At 44.6% G+C, this 14,584-nt stretch overlaps 1 long non-coding RNA gene across 1 annotated transcript; it reads right to left on the bottom strand.

Moving 5' to 3' along the window:
• Positions 1-12,686: 12,686 nt before the first annotated feature.
• LOC141358918 (uncharacterized) lies at positions 12,687-14,337 on the bottom strand. Its single transcript, XR_012365451.1, has 3 exons — positions 14,254-14,337; positions 13,008-13,129; positions 12,687-12,848 (listed from the first exon to the last, which is right to left on the bottom strand). It is a non-coding gene; the product is annotated as an uncharacterized lncRNA (long non-coding RNA).
• Between the last annotated feature and the right edge of the window lie 247 nt (positions 14,338-14,584).

Raw genomic sequence — 14,584 nt, 5'->3', positions numbered from 1 at the left:
ACAAAGTGTAGTTTTAAGATTAGTTCAGTCGAGAATATATATGTATTATATTTAAATCTACAGTCGATTAGTAAAGATAGCGCCTGTTTGAACGTATGCTTAGTGAGATTCGGTACGTATGAGAACCAAAGCATGAGCGGACGTCAGTGTTCAATCGCCCCGCTGACCACCGCCCTCTCTGGGCTACATCTCTGACAGGGATTCCCTGGCTCTCATGCTGGCCTGATGGTCAAAAATGAGATCAAATCACCAGTTTTTGGTGTCATGATGAAACTATTACTTGTTTTCTTATTCATATTTAGTGTCTTTTGTGTTGTTATTGTTTTGGCACGAGGTAAAAGTTAATAAAACTATACTTCTATAATGTTACTATTGGTTTACCATTTCATCTTAACGCGATACGAGCACTCGTTATTATTAGACTTTGTTCTTGTCAGTACTATATAAAACTGTTTTTTATAAGTGTCAGAGAGATGTTTTTGCATGCTGCTTATAAATATACCAGTGGCGATATCTCATAACATGGTTTAATAGGCACGTCATGATTAAATAAATGATCAATGTCCACATTTAAAAGCTGCTGTGCTTACCTGCAGTTCCACGGTGTTTTCGCGTTCTGATAAGAGATATAGCTCCAGAAAAAAATGAGTGTTTATATTCCTCTTTACAAGTGTTAATCGTCCACACGATGTGACAAGACATTACTCCCATTTACTTTAACGTAACATCCAAGAGCACTGATCTTTGACGGAATAATAACTTCCGATTGGAGATTCACAGACTTATTTATGAGCTAGTGAACTAATGAGACACACGGAGAGTGTTTAAAAACAAGGCGTCTGTGTTTTTCCATTCAGAGATGAGCCTGTTTAGGACCTCCATTCACTAGGTGGCGGAATGATACGAAAGGTGAAGCGGTTACTGTGCCGTTATCAGTACAATATCTCATAGCTCTTAGCCAATCAGATTTGAGAACCAGAAAGAACTGTTGTATAAATATATATATAGCCTGGCCCTATTTTAATTTCACATGGTCTCCTTGTCACAGTTTTGTGACTTGTTGTAACAGAATTGGGGCAGTTGTAGCCTAGTGGAGTTGGGCTTGTAACCAGAGATGCCGGTTTGAGTCTCACAGCTGGCAATGTACTGTATGGGTTACCAACATTGGAAAATATGTCACTTTCACAGAATCATTGCAGGCCCATGTGTTTTGTGTGAAAGCAGATGGCCTTTGTTTGTTTTCAGTGTGCTTTCCTGTCTCGTCTCCTGACCCTGCTACCTGGTTAATTATCCTGTCACTGTTCAATTTACCTAACTTGCACATTCTTGCCTGTGCGAGGAAACCCACACTGACACAGGGAGAACATGCAAACACAGAAAGGTCACTTGACCTAGCTGGGGACTGTGTTGCAACAGTACTAACCACCAAGCCACCCCCATTGTTGATGCTTCTTGCCACGAATATACCCACACTTACAGAAAATAAAAGTACAAAATGGTACCTTTCTGTCGCTGGGGTGCATCATAAGGTTCTTTACCTTTAAACATAAGACATTGTTGTTGTGGTACATTCGTGCAGTGTTTCATAACCCTGGTCCTCGAGGACCGCCTCCCAGAAAGTTTTAGATGTCTCCTTATTTAAAACACCTGACTCAGAGTCGAATTAATATATGGTCCGCCGTTGACCGTTGGAGGAAGCTTCAGGGAGATTTGGGACTGAAATCCGACGCTGACACGGCGGACTTTTTGTTGAGCAGGTACGCATTTATTTATACTTTTATGGTGTGAGGTGTTACAGTACATAAATATCTTTATATCAGTCTGACAACATGCTCATGCTGCCGGTCGGCATTGGAATGTTAGCCGTTTAGCATCGCCTATCACGGGTTTATATTTCTTGAAGTGCTTGAATATATTTCAATAGGCCTAGCTGGTTTCTGTTCCAGCTGATCGGAATTTAAACAAGATGCGCTGTGTGCTGCTATAACAATTACTCAAAACCTTAGCAATACTAACTAATAATCATTGTGCAATTAATGTGCGCTAGGTAGCACTTTTGACCAGGGGAAACGAGGATCAGGAGGGGAAAAGTATGCCAAACGTTTTTGTGAAAGTAAATAACGTCAATCAGTCATAATTGTAAGTGAAGAGTTTCGTTGCAAAACGAGATAACCACGTTTTTTTTAATTGTTCAGAAATCTTGTTTTTTGGTTGTGCATTCCAATTACTTTCAATTCAACTGCAGTTGGTTTGTTTTGATTTAAACCTTCATAACTTAAAAAATACAGCTAAGTAGCACCATAAAACAAAATAATAACATGATAACATAATAATAAACATGTTTTGACAAAAATGTAAAAAAATGGATTTATCTCGTTTTGCAACAAAACTCTTCAAGTGTTCATTCCTTCAAGGCTTAGTGTGTTTAGTTTACTGCTCGGTAAATCTCTGTTCTGATGTTTACTACCGGTGATCACAGCTTGACTGAGTGAAGTTGTTCAGGTTTTTTCCCGGTAGGAGCAATCAGAGGGTGCGTGATGAGTTTTTTTAAGACTTCCCAACCATCTCAGGCAGGCTTTCTCAAAACATCGTAGACTACACTTTAAGGAGACATCTAAAACATTCTGGAAAGTGTACCTCAAATACGAGCCCAGTCTCCTGAAGATGGGTATAAATAGCACGAAGTGTAAAACTCGTGCAATACATATATGATATATATATATCATATACATATGATACGCAAGTCCTTCCCATTCAGTTAAACGGTGCATCTTTTTTTGTCGTTTTATTTATTGGTTTCTCAAATTTTTGCTATTTTTTTTACCATTTTCGCTTGGGTTTAGGGTTAGAACAACTTTTTGTTAAATAAAAATGACATCCTAACCAGTGATGCCGGTAACGCGTTACTTAGTAACGCGTTACTCTAATTTTACCACTTTTTTTAGTAACGAGTAATCTAACGCGTTAATATTTCCAAACCAGTAATCAGATTAAAGTTACTTATCCAAGTCACTGTGCGTTACTATTTTTGAAATTTTCTTTAGTAAAATATATATTTTCTTGTATATTTCTTCTTGCGTCTCGGGAAGTGAAGTCAGGTGTGCGACAAGTCACGTTTTCAGCACGAGGACAATTCAGGTCACGTGTAAGCGACACAAACGTAAACAACGTACAATGAAGAGAGAAGAGAGTTGCAGCTACAAAAACACTACGTCAAATTTAAAAAAAAAACCTTTGGAGTCGCAGCACGGCGCAGACAGTCAAACTAAGAGCAAGTCCCACATAGTCCCACCCGGTGATGCAAAGCAGTGAGCAGGAGTTCATCCACTACCCAAACAACAAAAGCTGGACTTCAGTGCAAAACCAGTAAGTGTGGGAGAGTTGAAGAACGAAAGTAACAAAGCGATTTTCTCCGAGCCCTGATAACATCTAAATCTCACTATGACCGCATATTAGCACATAACCTCTGAAAGAGTTGACAAATATCGCGTTATTTACTCACCGATTTCCACGTGTAGATCCAGAACTGTGTTTTCAACCATGATAAGTACATTCCAAAAGCGGTCTTTTTTTCTTACAACGCGTTGTGTTTCTCGTTTCATGTGTTACAATACTGATAAATCTACAAGGTATTTAGTATATAACATCCTGAAGACTTCTCCGTTCCCTTTCAGTCGGTCACTACGACGTCACGTCGTGACCGACGAATTGGGAACCGCTTCGCGGGTGACCTATCTACTTCGAGAACTATCAAAAACGCCAATGAACTTGGCATGCAGGTATTTGCATAATGCCGGCGCCGCCCCGCCAGGTGCGTATATAAGGCACAGGTGCATAATACCAAATCAGCTTTATTGCTTCGAAGCCGGCAGACATCTGCTCTCGAGAAGCTGTTACTGATCTTCGTAGATCCTGTGCTGTGTGGGAAAAGAATATCTCAGCTTGCTGAAGTTGGTTGGGCAAAGACACCTCAGTGGAGGCTCGCAGTGTTTTTTCCACCCTTTCTCTCTCTCTCTGTCTCTTTAATTTAGGACTTGAGTTCGAGTGAGTGCGTTTGCCTCTCCCTGTGTGTTTCACCAGCTCGCACAAAAGAGTGATTTCCCTAAAAGAGCAGCACGTTTGAGCTTTGTGTCTTTTTAAAGACAGCCACTCATTCGTGTCACGGTCGGGGTCGTCTTTTTAAAGATGGATTTCCGTCCGTGCTCCGTTTCTGGATGCGGTGTGTTTATCGCCCCCCAGGATGGCCACAAGCGTTGTCTCTCGTGTCTGGGGCTCCAGCACGCAGAGGCAGCGTTGCGTGATAGTTCATGCCCCGTCTGCGAGGGCATGACTATAGCGGATTTGCGGAGACGGGTGTCGTTCCTCCGGCAACGGCCCCCGCCTTCCCAGTCTGGTGCTGCTAAGGGCGCAGCTACCAGATTGGCGAAGGATGACCTCCGTATAATGGTGCTGGGTCGGTCTGCTGGTTCGTCCAGTAGCTCCCAGCGCCCTGATCCGTTGCCAGTGGAGGTCCCGATGGAGACGAGTGGCCCGTGTTCTACGGTGTCCTCGCGCTCTGTCGAGCCTCCACCTGACGCGATATCCACCGTAACGTCGGAGGGGGGGTTGTCAGCCTCAGACGTCGATCCGGATCCGCTCCCGCCTTCGGGCCAGGTTGCGGCTTCTGCGTTCGACCCTGAGATGGCAGCCATGCTCGCTCGGGCGGCGGAGGCGGTCGGCTTGGAGTGGACTAAACCTCCCCCACCTGAACCGTCCCGCCTCGATGATGGGTTCTTCGGGGGTGCCAGGGCTTCTCAGTCCTCGCCCCCGGTGCCTTTCTTCCCCGAGGTGCATGAAGAGCTGACGCGGTCGTGGAAAACCCCGTTTTCCGCCCGGAACCGGCCGTATCAGCCTTCACCTCTCACCTCTCTCGAGGGTGGAGATGCCAAGGGGTACACTGGTATCCCGTCAGTGGAGCGCCCGGTCGCGATGCAGTTGTGTCCGGCCGGTGTCGCTTCCTCCTGGCGGGACCAGCCTACTCTCCCCTCACGGGCCTGTAAGCAGTCTTCGGCGCTGTCCGGTGCTGCTTACAAGGCTTGTGGGGAGGCAGCCTCTGCCCTGCATGCCATGGCATTGCTGCAGGTTCATCAGGCTAAGGCTCTGAGGGATCTGCACGCGGGAGGTCACGACTCGGCGGAGTTCTCTGAACTACGTGCGGCTACAGATCTGGCGCTTCGTGCGACCAAGGTCACCGCACGCGCCGTCGGGCGTGCGATGTCTACCCTGGTAGTCCAGGAACGCCATCTCTGGCTGTGTCTGGCGGACATGAAGGACGCCGATAAAACCCGGCTCCTGAATGCTCCGGTTTCCCAGACCGGCCTGTTCGGCGAGACGGTCGAGGAGTTTGCCCAGCAATTCTCCGCGGCCAAGAAGCAGACTGAGGCCATCGCTCAGATCATGCCACGTCGGAAGCGTCCTGCGCCTGCCCCATCCACGTCGGCGCCTCAGCCTGCTCCTCGCCGAGGGCGTCCTGCGGCGGCCGCCTCCGTTCCTCCCCGGGGCTCTTCTAAGAAGCGAGGAACCGGTCGTCAGCAGCCCGCCCCGCCCGCTCAGCCCGCTGCAAAGGGTGGTAAAAGAAGATCAAAGCGGCCCTGAGACGGGCGACCTAGAGATGGAGGGGATCGCTCTTCGGGAGATGGTGAAGGCACCACTCCCCCCACCGGAGGAGGGCCGGTTGGGGAATCTTTTGTTTCATTTTTCTGTTCCGCCGACTTTTCAGTCGGCACCCACAAATCCACAAAAAGAGCGAATTCCACTTCCATCTCTAGGTCTTCAGATGAGCTCCGGAGATACGAGAGGGCTCATAACCCCCCCTCGTTCTCCGACTCATCAGAGGAGAACGAGAGCGACGCACGGGCTCATAACCCCACCGCGCTCTCAGCCGGTAGGAGACAGCTACGGGCTCATAACCCATCGTCTCCCTCCTCCTTCGCCAGAGGGTGCATCGAGTGGTGTGAGGTGTCTTCAGCAGAGCCTCCCTTACTCAACCACCCAGCAACGGACTCAGGTGAGTGTTATCACACACAACACTGCTGTCGGTGCGGCCGTTACGCACACACCGGCGATCACCTCCGTTGCGCCCGCCGCGGGTACACCGATCGTGCCTTTAGTCCCTCTCGCACGGTATCTGGGGGCGTGGGAACAGCTTCCCAGCCCGTCGCGTTGGCTTTTACGCACGATTCGTCTCGGCTATGCGATCCAATTTGCCCGGCGTCCCCCCAAATTCTCCGGCGTTCGGTTCACTACGGTGAGAGCTGCCGATGCGCACGTCCTCCGTGCGGAGATCGCTGTCTTATTGGCGAAAGACGCGATTCAGCCGGTCCCTCCAGCCGAGATGAGGTCGGGGTTTTACAGCCCTTACTTTATTGTACCCAAGAAAAGCGGCGGCTTGCGACCGATCCTGGACCTGCGTTCGCTGAACCGTGCACTTCACAGAATGCCGTTCAAAATGCTGACGCCCAAATGCATATTTCCATGCATTCGTCCAAACGATTGGTTCGCATCTATCGACCTGAAGGACGCGTACTTTCACGTATCGATTCTCCCCCGACACAGGCCGTTTCTCCGCTTTGCGTTCGAGGGGCGAGCATACCAGTACAAAGTCCTCCCATTCGGGCTCTCTCTGTCGCCCCGTGTATTCACCAAAGTAGTGGAGGGGGCTTTAAAACCCCTGAGAGAGAGAGGTGTGCGCATTCTCGCGTATCTGGACGATTGGCTAATAATAGCTCAAACACGTCAGACGCTGTGCGATCACAGAGATTTAACTTTAAAACACCTCGCTCGTTTGGGTCTTCGGGTCAACTGGGAAAAGAGCAAGCTTTGCCCCGTGCAGAGAATCTCTTTTCTCGGTATGGAACTGGACTCGATCGATTTGACAGCTCGTCTAACAGAAGCGCATGTACAGTCGATTCTGACTTGCCTGAATACATTCAAGAGCAAGAGCGCGGTCCCGCTGAAACAATTTCAGAAGCTTTTGGGGCATATGGCAGCAGCCGCAGCTGTAACTCCGCTCGGACTGCTTCATATGCGACCGCTTCAGCGTTGGCTTCACGATCGAGTCCCGAGGAGAGCGTGGTTGCGCGGCATTCACCGTGTTATCATTACACCTGCGTGTCGTCGCACTTTCACTCCGTGGTCAGACCGTGCGTTTCTCCGAGCCGGTGTGCCTCTGAGACAGGTCTCCAGGCACGCGATAGTATGCACAGATGCGTCAGACACGGGGTGGGGGGCCACGTACGATGGGCTTGCGGCTTCGGGGGTCTGGACGACACCCCAGCTGCATTGGCACATAAACTGCCGGGAAATGTGGGCTGTATATCTTGCGCTCGTCCGTTTCAGCAACGAGTTACGGGGCAAAGATGTATTAGTTCGTACAGACAACACTGCGACCGTGGCGTACATCAATCGTCAAGGCGGTTTATGCTCGCGTCACCTGTCGCATCTCGCCCGTCACCTCCTCACTTGGAGGCAGAAGAATTTGAGGTCTCTTCGTGCCATTTACATCCCGGGCACGCTCAATGTAGAGGCGGATGCGCTCTCTCGGGCTGCGCGTCCCGGCGAATGGCGACTCCACCCCATTGCGGTTCAGCAAATTTGGAGACGTTTCGGCAAAGCGCAGATAGATCTGTTTGCTTCCCCAGAGACGACCCATTGTCGCCTGTTCTATTCACTAGCCGACGACTCGCTCGGCGTGGATGCATTGGCACACAGCTGGCCGCGAAACATGCGCAAATACGCGTTCCCTCCGGTGAGCCTCATTGCGCAAACCTTATGCAAAATCCGGGAGGACGAGGAGAGCGTGCTGTTGGTGGCACCGTATTGGACAACCAGGAGCTGGTTTCCAGAACTCTCTCTCCTCGCGACAGCCCCTCCGTGGAAGATTCCCCTGAGGAAGGACCTTCTTTCTCAACAAGAGGGCACATTATGGCACCCGCGCCCCGACCTGTGGAACCTCCATGTGTGGTCTCTGGACGGGGCACGGAGGATATGAGTGATTTACCGCAAGAGGTATCTAACACTATTGCTGCTGCGCGAGCGCCGTCTACGAGACAGGCTTACGCGCTTAAATGGAACCTGTTTGTCGACTGGTGTTCTTCCCGAAGTGAAAACCCCCGAGAATGCCCGATTAGTGTTGTGCTTTTATATCTCCAGCGTCGCTTGGAGAATAGGCTGGCACCCTCCACTATTAAAGTCGATATCGCTGCGATATCAGCTCACCATTCACCCGTAAACGGTAGAACAGTGGGTCAGCACGACCTAGTCATTAGATTTCTCAGAGGCGCTCGAAGACTGAATCCTTCGCGTCCCCCCTCTATTCCTCCTTGGGACCTGTCCTTGGTGCTGAAATCACTCCAGGAAGCCCCATTCGAGCCTCTGCATAGTGTGAGTGTTAAGTTTCTTACAATGAAAACTTTAACTCTCCTTGCTTTGGCTTCTGTTAAGAGGATAGGGGATATTCATGCATTTTCGGTCGATGAATCGTGCCTTCAGTTCGGGCCGGCTGCATCCAGCGTAACACTGAGACCCCGGCCCGGCTTTGTGCCCAAAGTTCCCACCACTCCTTTTAGAGATCAAGTGGTGAATCTCCAAGCACTGCCTTTGGAGGAGGCAGAACCAGCCATGGCTTTGTTATGTCCTGTTCGTGCACTACGTGTGTATATAGACAGAACGCAAAGTTTTAGGACCTCAGATCAGCTCTTTGTTTGTTACGGTGGTCAGCAGAAAGGAAAAGCTGTCACCAAGCAGAGGATGTCCCATTGGATTGTGGATACTATAGCCCTTGCATATCAAAAGCAGAATGTGCCTTGTCCATTTAATTTACGTGCCCACTCTACTCGCAGTGTGGCATCATCTTGGGCACTGGCTCGCGGTTCCTCGCTAACAGATATTTGTAGAGCTGCAGGCTGGGCGACACCTAATACGTTCACAAGATTCTATAGTGTTCGTGTCGAACCGGTTTCCACTCGGGTTCTTTCTACTAACTAGTTAAGAATGCCGAGGGTCGGCTCGTGTGTCGGCTTGGAGCCTCTATTTTGGTGCTGCACATTTGCACCATTATGGAAGGCCATCGGGGCAAAAACGTCTAAAAAACTGTTTTTGCCTCTCCTCCACCGCCCTGATAGCTGGTGTTGCGGAGCATCCGCTGTCAACCTATCACTGATGTATTCTCGGTAAACCTGTGTAGGCTAGGCATCCACATTTGTCCCCTACGTGGGGTTCATTTGTGTGTATAGTCCGTGGGGTTCTAATCCTCCACGTTTTTCCTTAGCAGAGCCTGCTCTGCATCTCTCAACATACCATGTATTGTTCAGAGACTTTATTTTGAGCAACCTGTCGGTTGTTTCATATATTTTATGTCATCCATTTAACCTTCTTAGGGGATGGCTTCCGCAGTGTTCTAGCTCCGCTCAGTTTAGACGCTTCTCCCAGTTCGCTGCTTCACTATCGTGGGTTAAGGAACAGGTAGTGACCGGCCTTCTGCATTTCGCCTTAGGTTCCGCCCCTTATGTGGAGGGCGGAGGGCTTTTGCAGGCACTGGAAGGGTTCAGCTGCAGTGGCGTTTTGGTAGGGATTCCCAATTCGTCGGTCACGACGTGACGTCGTAGTGACCGACTGAAAGGGAACGTCTCGGTTACGTATGTAACCCTCGTTCCCTGAAGGAAGGGAACGGAGACGTCACGTCCCGTCGCCACAGTTTGCTGTTCCATTGCTGTTCAGGCCGGGCACTGTTGCTCGGCTTCTCAGCAATAATATAGCTGATTTGGTATTATGCACCTGTGCCTTATATACGCACCTGGCGGGGCGGCGCCGGCATTATGCAAATACCTGCATGCCAAGTTCATTGGCGTTTTTGATAGTTCTCGAAGTAGATAGGTCACCCGCGAAGCGGTTCCCAATTCGTCGGTCACGACGTGACGTCTCCGTTCCCTTCCTTCAGGGAACGAGGGTTACATACGTAACCGAGACGTTTTTCAAAATAAAAGTAAGTCGAGTTTATAGAGTAAGTAGATCCTGTCGGGTCAAAAGTAACACTTGTTAGTTTTGTCCAGCTGCTAATACTGTGTATAATATGGTAAAAAATTGATATTATTCTAATTTGATTTAATTTTATTTTCATAGTGTTTAAACTATTGAATTTTTTTTAGTCTCAGCAATTTAAGTTTGTACTGTTGGTTGCTTTTGAAACATTTGATAAAACTGAAATTTAAAAATAAAAATGTAATTTAATTATTTTTTACAAAGATAAATGACAAAATAAGTTTGCAGTTACATATTAAAGAGGTCATAGTAATATATATTTAATAAAAACAAGTGTAACACAAAAATCTATCATGTTTTGTTGTGTTACTTTTGACCCACCTGTGTGTTACTTTCGTCCCTGCTGTCAAGGTCAAAAGTAACAATTCAGTACTCTTGTTTAAAGTAAAATTATACAGAAGTCGTTTTACATTTGTTCAAAATTCCAGCTGGTTTTGATAGTAGTTGATAGTAGTTGATATCTCTGTCTAAAACATTAACTTTTAAAATTAAGTTTTTCTGAAAATGGCCCCTGCTCACCCCTATTTATGTTAAGTGAAGTCAAGAAAGACTCATATATATATATTTTAGTTTTTTAAAACACAACAGTTCAACTTAAAATGTCAGGAGATACATTGTTGACGTTACTGTTAAAAATGCACTTCCAATAAAGTGAGTGTTGGCAAAACCGGTTGTCATTTTTAATGTTGAGGCAGTGGGGGTGTTGGCAGCTACTGGAATGTAACTAACAAAGTAACTTGTAATCTAACTTAGTTACTTTTAAAATCAAGTAATCTGTAAAGTAACTTAGTTACTTTTTAAAGTAGTAATCAGTAATCAGATTACTTTTTCAAAGTAACTGTGGCATCACTGATCCTAACCCAAACCCCAACTCTAACCCCAACTCCAAGCGACCATGGCTTAAATATGGACAAAAACATGGAGAAACCTGCATATTAAATAACATCATTAAGCAAATCTAAAATCTAACCAAACCCAAGCGAAAATGGTTTAAAAAACAGAAAAAAATTGAGAAACCTATAAATAAAACGACAAAAAAGATGCCCCGTTTAAGTGAATGGGAAGGACTTGCGTATCATATGCACGCCAAAGTGGAATTTGGCGTATGTATTGTACGAGTTTTACACTTCGTGCTATTTATACGCATCCTCAGGAGACTGGGTAGGAGCCAATGACCCCACGCTGGGTTAAAAAAAAACAATGTTGGGTTGTTGTTATGCAACCATGGCAGGGGCATCATGCACCAATTTTTTTTTAAGGGGGCACAGTGTGCACAGCTGACAGAAATTTGTGCATTCACAGACATCAAACGAAATATATTATAGAGCTTTCAGTCTTTTATGACACTTACATTTCTAACAACACTGTAAACCCGAATAAGTTGGGATTACTCAAAAAATTTGAGGTAATCAGTTGCCTCAAATCTTTTGAGTTTTGATGATCCTGATTTTAATTATGCAGAACTTCTAAGTTTTGAGTTTCTGGTTCTCATTTATGTTAATTGGACCTAACTGAAAGTACTAAGTTAGTTCACACAAACATTTTAATTACTACACAGTTATATTTTGAGTTTTTGCATATCAAACATTTTAATTACTACACAGTTATATTTTGAGTTTTTGCATATCAAACATTTTAATTACTACACAGTTATATTTTGAGTTTTTGCATATCAAACATTTTAATTACTTCACAGTTATATTTTGAGTTTTTGCATATCATACATTTTAATTACTACACAGTTATATTTTGAGTTCTTGCAACTCAAACATTTAATTTACTAAACTTGTGTATTTTTAGTTCTTGCAAATCATATGTGTCATTTACTATACTTTTCTATTTGAGTTCTTGCTAAGCAAATTATTTATTTTCTATATCAGGTTAAATCAACTTCTAAAATCTTTATCAAAATGCTTCAGCAATTTCACAGAAACACATGACATATGTAATAAAATTTTGGCAATTTATTTCACAAAAGGATTGCTCCACAGCACATTTCATACATTTAAACTAGCATGAGACAGTTGCATTAAACATCTCTCTTAAATTTACAAATCTGCAGTCAAAAATTAAAGTCTGTTTAGCAACCCACATAAGTAAAGTTACCCTTTTAATGGGTTCAAGGTAACATAACTGTTTAATAGCATTTAATATTTTTCAGTCAAAAATTAAATTCTCTTAGCAACACAACATACCTTTTAACAGGCTCAAACTGTTTAACAGCATTTTATAAAATGAGAAATGAGCAAGTAATGCTTAACAGCCAACTTTATATATTAACACCACACAGTTGCATTAAACATGACAATTTCTTAAACTGAACCGGTTTGTTAATACAATAACTTGTCAATAAGAACTAAGAAGATACAAGTAAAAAATCAAAGTAACATCAGTTAGATAACATTTAAGTAACTCTTTTTGTCTTTTGTGTGTGCTGAGGTACAAGTTATGCTTTACATCAACTCGTTCTTTAATGTTTGCAGGTGAGGAGACAGTTTCCCACCCCTTCCATGCCAAGCAAAAGTTTTTTTCACAAATACAAATGTTTTTGCAAGTCCTTTTGGAATATGTATGTGAAAAGCATACTGGAATACCAAACAGGACAAGAAAGGCCTCTGGAAGTTGGTTGTGGGTGGGGAGTGGACCAATTCGTCCTCAAGAACAACAGAGACATTCACTGGGTCACTATGCATTTGGGCATTAGAGCTGTAACGCACAACCGTATATTGCTCCAGTGGCTCCTTCTCAATGTGCACTTCAGAATCTTCAAGCTAAAAAAATCTGAAACAAAAAAGATTAAGAACATGAAAATGATGCTGCCAGAATTTAGTACATCACTTATTAGGAATTATCCATTACATGGCTTCTACACAGGTGACTTTTGAGTTCACCGAATGTGTGAAACATGCAGGGGCAATCATGATACATACATGGAAGTGGACTTATTTTTGAGCAGTGTCTATGTTCTAGTCTGTGGTGTCTGAGGAGGTGGAGTCTTGAACGATGAATCTTTTTACACCCTGCACTCCCAGTCTATCATCTTATTTGAAATCTGAAAAGAAACATTTACATGGTTAAACACTATGATTCAAACAGTAATAGCAAGCAGGATCTAAAAATAAACAGGTAGCAAACGCAACAATTCTCTCTCATTAAAACACATACATTGACAAATGCAATATAATGCATATTAATAGTATACATATATGTCTCATTTACATCTCATTGCGTGATATTCAGTTAATCACTTAAACTGCCATGTGCACAACGATTCACATTAACCACTGTTTATTACTTTTAGACCAGTCATTTAACACATCGACTAATAGTATAAACACAAACTTAAAAACCCTGATCAATACATATAAAACTTGCATTGCCATAACCTTAATATACACATCATTAGAAACAATCATTTTGGGGTTCACGTGCGCCACGCGTGACCTACTTTTCATTAAACACAGTTTAGCTACTTTTTAACTAATAAAGTGCATAAAACAAACTCATAATAATTCCCACAACAGTCACTGAAGCATTAAAGCAATAAATAATAGGTTTTCTAGGGGTTTTACCTGCCATAAGGGAACAGGTATAGAGACACTGGCTGTTTCTCAATATGCGTTCTTCAGCGATCTTGCGTCCTCGTGTCCTCGCTCTACGTCATCATTAACGGTCTAAGTTCATTCCAATTCTCAAGAACGCAAGAACAGAGGACGCATGAAAATACCCGGATGTGTTCTTGATATCGAGGATGCATCGAGTGCAGACTTGCTGAAATCGCTTTACGCCCCAGAAGTCATTGCGGCAAAACTTCCGAGTTCGTTCTTCCAAGGTCGCCTGGCAAGACCGATCTCCACGAGGACGCAAGTCCGTTCTTTGCGTTCTTGGAATTGAGAAACAGCCAAAGAAACACGCTGAATTTCCCTCGATCAGTGTATTGTTCTATGAACGCGTGCTTGACCCTAGTCACCTGTCAACGCCCCCTACTGGAATCTTCCAGTACTGCAGTCACTAAATTCCCGAGCCAAATATGCCATTACTCACAAAAGACAGCAACAATGTGACAACGCATCTAAAAATATTATATCTACATCACATCTAACTGTTAAACACAATTATGTACATGAAAAGTAAACATAATGGCCTTTAGAATTGATACATTATGGTGATACTTACAGCACCCCATGAAGCGACCGATCCATCATCTTGAGGAGAAGAACTCAACGGGAGCAGCTTACGTGAACACGGATGACGTCAGACACAAAATCTCTAAACTGAGGGATTTTAAGTTGGAGTACATTAAAGAGACAGTTAGTGCAAATTAAAAACAACATGCATTCATCTAACTTAAAAAGTTTAATTTGTAAAAACTCATAAATATCTGAAAGTTCTAAATACTCAACAAGGTTAATTAATTTGAACTAATTGTAATGATTTAAGTTAACAGTACTAAATAGAATTAATTACTTTGAGCATTCGGGTTTACAGTGAATCTGAACACCCCTGC

The sequence above is a fragment of the Misgurnus anguillicaudatus genome, chromosome 22, assembly GCF_027580225.2.
Source record: "Misgurnus anguillicaudatus chromosome 22, ASM2758022v2, whole genome shotgun sequence".
In the NCBI taxonomy this organism is placed as follows: Eukaryota; Metazoa; Chordata; class Actinopteri; order Cypriniformes; family Cobitidae; genus Misgurnus; species Misgurnus anguillicaudatus.
The sequence above is the reverse complement of the archived record's forward strand: the minus strand, read 5'-3'. Positions and strand labels throughout refer to the sequence as shown.